General features: G+C 28.1%; 1 long non-coding RNA gene across 1 annotated transcript in view; it reads right to left on the minus strand.

Moving 5' to 3' along the window:
- Nucleotides 1-7,969, minus strand: part of LOC119668331 — a 12,374-nt gene extending 4,405 nt beyond the window's left edge. The window contains exons 1-2 of the long non-coding RNA XR_005251481.1: nt 7,823-7,969; nt 1,609-1,612 (exon numbers count right to left, since the gene is read on the minus strand). This is a non-coding gene — a long non-coding RNA (uncharacterized LOC119668331). The remainder of the gene's footprint in view (nt 1-1,608; nt 1,613-7,822) is intronic.
- Between the last annotated feature and the right edge of the window lie 277 nt (nt 7,970-8,246).

Here is an 8,246-nt window from a genome sequence, read left to right on the forward strand (position 1 = left end):
TTCACTAAGCTTTTATATTGATTTTGGGCAATTCACGGATAATTTACTTTGATTTGGGTTGGTTTACTCACTCAACTTAAGCATTAATAAAACGAAAGAAAGTAGAGTCATTGCGAATTTATTATATAAGCCACTAAATCAAAGCCATGTTCCGAAGCAGCATAAAACAGTGGAATTTTGGTTTATTGATAGCAATAAATAAATACGACAAATTCTATTAAGAGTACATATAAATAAGTAAAATAGTAAATTAAATCAAAATATGTTATTATTAATTAAATTTGATGGCAAGATTCTCTCGTGATAGTTTAATCAAATGAAAATTAATATAATAAAATCTGCAGAAAAAACATTTACTTTTATGATTACATAAAACGTCAATTACAGTTATGGCGTTTTCAATAGATAAATCTGCATTCAATCTAGATTTACTCTTGATCTGTCAAATTTTGTTGACCAATCGAACTTTTCAGAGTAATCTAACATTTTTGTAGTAGTATTATTATTTTGTAGTATTTATTAAATATAATATATATCTATATATTACATGTATATTAATATATATATATGATGTATATATATATAATATATTGTATATATATTATTATATATTACATCGAATCCAATCACATTTTATTTGTCAAGTCATATAAAACAGCTGCTAATTTCAGTGTAATCTTGCTACTCTGGCAAAATATCTAGAGTGTTATAACTTAATCTCGAGTGATATACATTTTACTCAAGAATTACCGATCGAAAATAAAAATTTCACTGAAAGTAAATCTCGATTGAAAAAGTTACCACAGAATTACCAATCGAAAACGGCATTAGTATTATTAATTCTTTTCAATTATAGATAAATTACATTTAATAGCTCTAATAACTCCTGGACCATCTCGCACACAGCCTCTTATCATGAAGATTACAGCTATTATATTAAGGCGCATATACTTCCTTTTCTTGTTAATTTTGAAGAGATATGCTAAGGTGTTGATTAATGAAGAAATTGGTTAATGCCATTGGAGCTTTGTTAAGATAAGAGGTTTTAGATATTTTATATTTTAGAAGTGCATATTCATACCCCTTTTAATGTCACAGTGTACATCAGAACTTTATCCTCGAAACCGGAATTTCGTTTTTATAGCGTACTCTAACTACATAACCTTTATCTAACTTTTCCATGTATGTCTAAATGTTTCTATAGATAATATAGATGTTCAATTGTACCATTGAATTGTTGTTGCGGATAATTTGTGGATGCTTTTTCTTCTAATTGAAAATATAAAGTGCACAAATATTGTTATAATTACACATCGATTAAGTTTAGAATGAAATTTTTAGATATTTTCGTGTCAGTACATTTCTGTACCCTTCTTTAAACGTCTTTTTAGACAGAAAATAACTGAAAATGTCTAAAAAAGAAAATAAATCTGATATATAACAATCTAACACTGGCATCTCTGTCTTACATATAGGTATGCATGCGATTATAATAGATGCCTTCAATAGAGACTTCTGTATTAGCTGTAATTATGAAGACATGGAAAAAGCTATTGAGCACAATAATGTGTGGATCAGGCTCTCTCCAAAAATTTAACTGTTTTGAACATTTCTATTTGTAGAAACTGACACAACTGATTTGATTAATTAAAAATTTAAACGTTTGTCGTAGAAAGCATTTAATTCATAGGAAGTGATTGTTAGAAGTGATATTTATCATCTAATATTATCACAAGAAAAGTACCCACATTCACATAGGTATACTAGTGAATGTGCGTACTTTTGTAGTCGCGACTGCCATTGTAGTAAGACAGATTTTTATAAATATCATACTTCTGAAAAATATTTAGTAATAATTTTTTTAAATCAACATAATGACGTATAATCAGCTTTTAGCCAACAGAACTTATTTAAAGTTCAACGTTTTGAAAATTAAAACTATTGAGACAGAAATTTTGTGATAAAAACATATATAACATTGACTTACATTGTAAGATTTTGAGGTTTGAGATTTAATTGTGCATAAATACTTGATCAAATTTTGTAGTACCTTTAAGTACATGTCTGAATTAAAGTCTAAAATTGTTCTTGCTGAATTGTGTATTTGTAAGTAATTGTGTTGTGCTGAGACATAAACACCCTCACCCTCATCATATTAAAAACATTTTTACTGCTGTTTACTTTGCAATAAAATTCAAATTACTTAGAAACTTTTTTAATGCACAGCATCCACTGTCATGCCAACTAACTTTCTCTTTGTGAAATATGATTTATCTCTGCGGAATTCTGAATGATTTATTGAAAAATTCTTATTTAGTTGAAATAAATTTTGAAGTCATTTTGCAATTATTGTCGGATTAATTTGTCTGACCATCATTAAAAAATGAACTTTGAAGTAATATACACTGAACACACTATGATACTGAATATGAATAAAGCAAAGTAGAAATTTTTTTTTGATATATGCGATTAAAGTATACAATGGGTATAAACAATCTTTCAATATTAAATTCAATATTCAATATTGAACTAAATTGCTCCATAATCGGAAACCATTAGTTCAAAGCATATAGACTTGAACTACATGATTTATTGTAGACTATTAGTTTCTTATACCAAGACGTATATAGGTATGTTACTGTACAATGATGTTTTTCATCAAGATGTCTATATTTCACGTGGCCTTAAAATATTACAGATTCCTAGAAAATTGATTTCATTATTTATTTAGCTAATATGCAGATAATGTTTTATAAAATTATTACTTTACAAATATGTTTATTGTTGTATATAAAATGAAGTGAGTAGCTTTAAGTAAAATAAGTTAACAAACGTATTTAAAATATTACAAAATATAGAAAGAACAATATAATATAACAGATTAACTTGACAGAGGCATAAGGTAGTATAGTAATAAGTAATTTTATTGATATTGTATTGTGAAAAAATGAAAATCACATTAACCAAATCAATTTTAAAAACTAAATATCCTCTAAAGTCTTCGCTTCAGGAGTTAGAGAGGGGTATAGCTAAAAACTAATAATAGTCAATGTGGGCAACAGCTCTAAGAGAATACCATCTTAACTAAGCGTTGTTTTCTAATTTACCTATTATTTTTAGACCCTAGCAGAAAAAAAACAATATGATTTCATCAGCACAAATGTAAAACATCTTACAATAGCAGAGTATGTTAAACCTCTAGGTGACAGAATTTCATTTTCTAAAAACAAAAACTACATAATCGAAAGAACTGACAGAATAAAGCGGTACGTATAGTGAGTGCCTCAAAGAGGTTATATGCCATAATAAGAATCTAACGACAGACTTGTGCGCGACTATTGAACCTATGGGTGATAACAAAACTACCAAAATAAGGTTTGGTCCGAAATCAACCTTACCAAAGTTCGGCTCACAATTGATATGAGCGACTTACACACTATAGCAAAGTTTTATAACAGGGATATGATAGTCAATCAAAAAATATGAGAAGAATGACATGTTCGCATTAAAAAATTAGGACAGATATAGCTTAGCTTAATTTATATTAAATATTTAGTAATTTTTAGTATATTTTTTCTAACATCTACATAAACAGCAACCACATTTTTATGTGACGTATATTGTTTTCTGAAAAATGTACAATAGGAGAAGAGCTTTTTTTGGATTATATATTTTGTGACTTCCCTCTAAAATTTACTTTCATAATTTAAATGAATACAAATAATTTAATAAATCTACTTAAAAAATACTTAAAAACCCAAGAAACAAGGTTTTTATAGTTACAAGTTAAATATTAAAAATATTCATAACTAAAAATTTCAAAACTTTTTTATATCCTGTATAAAAAAAAACGATGAAAATCATTTTTATGCACGTTCCGTATCTACAAATAAAATTCCATTTAAGTAGAAAACCAAACAGTTTTCACAATTCATTGACTTGTAAAATTTGTCAGTTGATGACGTGGATTCGGTGTCATAGTTAAACAAAACGCTACGCTATTTTAACCTCAAAACTTCCCATTACTTCGCTGATTTTTATAGGATTTATGGAAATGATTGATGATATGTGTAATATTTGCCTTCGCTTGTTATAAATTTTTTCGGTTCCTTTTATTTAAATATATTTTTCAGTTTACTTAGTGTAAAGTACACATACACCCACTTAACATATAATACAAGGATCACATATCCAATTTTTTTAAGGACATTAATGATAGCTTTTGATAGAGCAGAGCTTATACACTTATTTAAGATTGTTAACATTTTCCCTTGGGTGGGAATTCAATATAATATTCTCATAAAAGAAATCAAACTTGTTGGTAACAACTTCATATCAATTATTTTTATAGTGATAAGGGTATGATTTGAGCAGTTACTTACAAGTAACTATGAAAAAAACTTATTTGAAATTGAAAAGTTGAAAAAATCAAGTTTTATTAAGAAGATAAATATTAACAAAAAAACTAAAGATTTTTTTGTGTTTTATTATCGTTATAAAGTACTACTATTATGATACCCGTATTATAATACCTGAATATCCGGATTGTTATGTTGAAGGCATATATATCACATAGTGTATACACGTTGTTAATTTTATGTTAGATGCATTCGGCAGGTCCGAAGTGTGGCAAAAAATAACAAGTCGCTTGCTAACGTAACGTTTTGGCATCACTGTTGCAAACTGTCAAATGTTATGTTTTCGCAAAGAGCAAATCTTATATACCTTGTGATCAAAAAAGAACGAGAATTTTACCTTTTGAATTATCCAATCGGTAAATTTTTATTTTCACGCTGACAACACTATTATACACATTCTGTCAAAGTTTAACGCATATCGTACGATTAGTTTTTGTTTGGCGTCTAAACAAAGAAGTCAAAAAATTTTCGTGTGGTGATTTTTAGCTGAATTTCATTCAAAAAAAGCGTCGTTGTGATGTGGCCAAAAATATGATTTCCAACGCAGATCCTAACCCAATATTCATCGAACGCATCATAACTGGTGATGAGACATTGGTCTATGAATTTTACATGCCCACCAAACAACAATCAACCGAATGGTGCTTCGGAGGTGAGTCGAAACCGAAAAGAGAACGCTAAAGTCGGTCCAAAATCAAGGTTATGCTGACTGTTTTTTTCGATATTCGTGGTGTGGTACACTATGAATTCTTTTCGGACGTTCAATTTTTATTATTTATTTATTTATTTGGCCGTAATGCGTCGTTTGCGTGAGGCCATTCGCAAAAAGAGGCCATGGAAGGAATTATGGAAGGAAAACTCATGGATTTCACAGCGTTGGTTGTGTCGCAGTTTTTGGCCAAAAACTCCATTAATGTCATCAACCAAGCACCGTACTCTCCAGATATAGCCCCGCGTGGTTTTTTCCTCTTCCCCCGACTCAAATTGCCATTGCGAGGAACGCGTCTTGAGACCATTGAGGCCATAAAAGATAATTCGCTGCGTGAACTAAAGACCATACCTTCGGCCATACTTAATTTTTTCATAAATTACTGTTATAATATATTTGGATATACTTCTAATTTATCCAGATCAGATATCTGTTCAAGTTGTAGGAGCCTTGACTTTTTATGCAAATTACATTATTTTTATAGTTTATATTTTAAGAAAATAAAATCCAGATATACCAGACATGCAAATATATAAAAACTTAGTTCTATTAATCTTTTATAATAATCTACAGTGGTGGTAGTACAATACTGTATTACCATACGAGATTTAAAAGCAAGCTATTACCCCAAAAGCTTACATTAGTTGTTATGTCAATTCGATTTTGAAGTATACTGCGTTGGCACAAAGTAATAGTTGAGGAAGAGTTTTCGACAAAAAATTTAAATTAACTAATGACATCAAACACCGGACTTAGGCGTTTAGAATTGACTGCGTTTAAAAAAAATTTGCTGCAAAAGTTAAAAACCACTCTAGTCAACCTACGAAAAATATAAAGAGGGCTGGGACTGCCATAGTTATTTTGAACTATTATCAATTATGGGGCCTACTTTCAAACGCGATTAAATATATATTGTTTAATTACTTTTTTAAACAGTTCCAAATACTTTTGATATAGAAAGAAACTCGTTCTATACAAATCGGTTAAGTAATATCTAATAACTGAAATATAATATAATAGTTCCGGTTACTTTTGATGCAGAAACTTTTTCTATGCGCAATGAGAAAATATATTTTTTAATGTTCAGTTACTTAGCAAAGTCGATTGAGGATTTAAGATATTTCTATTCAACTATACTATGTACTATAAACAAACTTTAAGCACCCTTTTGTGCACTAAGTGTATGAAGGATGGAAAAAAAATAGAAACAAGAAATAATGTATTTATGTGGAAAAGAGAGCTTCCATTAAGCTGCATTTAAACAGCATGTGTGCAGAGACTTAAAACTATCTTTCAATTAAGAAACTGTAAAAAAGAAAATAAAAGACATTTTCCCAGCATGTCTGTCCTCCTGTTTAATGGCAAAAATGGCTGCGAATGCCATCATATCAACTTTAATTACCGAGCAAGTGCAAAAGCAACTCTTAAGCGGTGAGAAAATTTACTCAACTATGGAAACAATTGCTGAAGTCATCAATTAATCAATTTATTGAATGCTGAAAGAATTTCTTATTTACTTCAACTTCTGTGGTCTACAAATATTTGCTCTTCGCATCAGTGAAATGATTTCAAACACAATTTTCTCAAATGGAGTTTCACTTTGTTCGTAAAACACAAAAATACTTTTGTTGCTATCATATAACAAACAAAATCAAATATTTTCTGGCATTTAATAAGCTTAATTGAAATCATTAAAATCAATTTTCATTAAATTGGCAGTTAAATGTTTGTGTCTGCAAATTTTATCTCTCATCAGCATTATCCTGTTACAATAACATATCAAATAACTAAAACTGGTAAATACAATACAAGCAATTTGCTATTGTTCCTCTTTTGTTTTGGATAAGTTCAATTGATTAAGGATTTCTATTCTTTGGCTTCTGTTCCAAATCCTGTTCTCTTTAAATGATTCAGAAATAATAAGAAATTCTATTCGGTTGACTACTCGTGGAAAGTATCAACAATAATTTTAATTATTACCAATGAAAAAAAAAATTCGATAAAATTTTTATGAGAAAACTTGCAATTATATCTGGTAGGTAAAAATTCTTTCAAAAAAATGGACAAAATTTATAAGAATGTTTGAAACTTTTTATAATTTATATTTAATGAAGTTGTTATAATTCAAACACTTCAAACTACAATGAAATAGTGTAAACTGAGACATATTGTAACATAAAAATTTTATCTATAAACTACAAACTATGCAGACAAATACAAAGAAATAAAGTGCTTTATCTGTAGGATATGTGAAATTTGATTTGTCTGCAATCGTAAAATGAAATAACAAGGATTCGCTCAAAGCGAATTGTAATTTACATAAAAGTTGTCTATATTACAAGTTTTAAATGCGTATAAATGTGTTAAAGGATATCCTTTTCATATTCACTTTTAACTTGTTAAACCATAACGCATAATTTGTTTTATAACAAACAGTATCAAGAGGCAATTTAATAAAATTTATGCTGTTTATTATAATAAAAATTTTTAGCCGTAAGGTTTTAAATAAAATATTTTGAAATATTGTTGATTGCACGATACAAATGAAATTTAGAAAACGAAACGAAAACGAAAGATTAAATTTGGTTTATTAAATAAAAAACACTTTAAACTTAACGTACCATATGAGTATAGTCAAGTTAAAATATTGCCTTAAACTAAAACGTTTTTTCTATGGATAAAAAATTAAACTTACATTTTTGACCATCTCCTAACAATATTCAGCAAGAATCAATGTTTTCGTTTATTCAAAATACTGCGGCTTTATTTTTGAAAAACGCAGATGATTTTCATATTCTTCAGGTTATGGCAATTTTGTGCCAAAATTCTTTAAATTCGAAACTTAAAATAAAAATAAAATTATTTTTTAAAAAATTGTCATCTTATAAAAAAAAGAAATTAAAAATTGACATTTTAAACTTTGGTAAAAAAATTACTTTGATAAATTTGATATTATGACTTTTAATTTTTTACATACAAAAGATATTTACAGAACAAAAATAGGTATTATTAAATCTACGTATATGAGTAGACACAGATAATATCAAATAAGTTCAATTATTCTACAGTTGGTTTGTGATTTCGTTCTAATATAACAAAGTAAGTCAATTTATTAATAA

The sequence above is a fragment of the Teleopsis dalmanni genome, chromosome 1 (assembly GCF_002237135.1).
Source record: "Teleopsis dalmanni isolate 2A chromosome 1, ASM223713v2, whole genome shotgun sequence".
Taxonomy (NCBI): domain Eukaryota; kingdom Metazoa; phylum Arthropoda; class Insecta; order Diptera; family Diopsidae; genus Teleopsis; species Teleopsis dalmanni.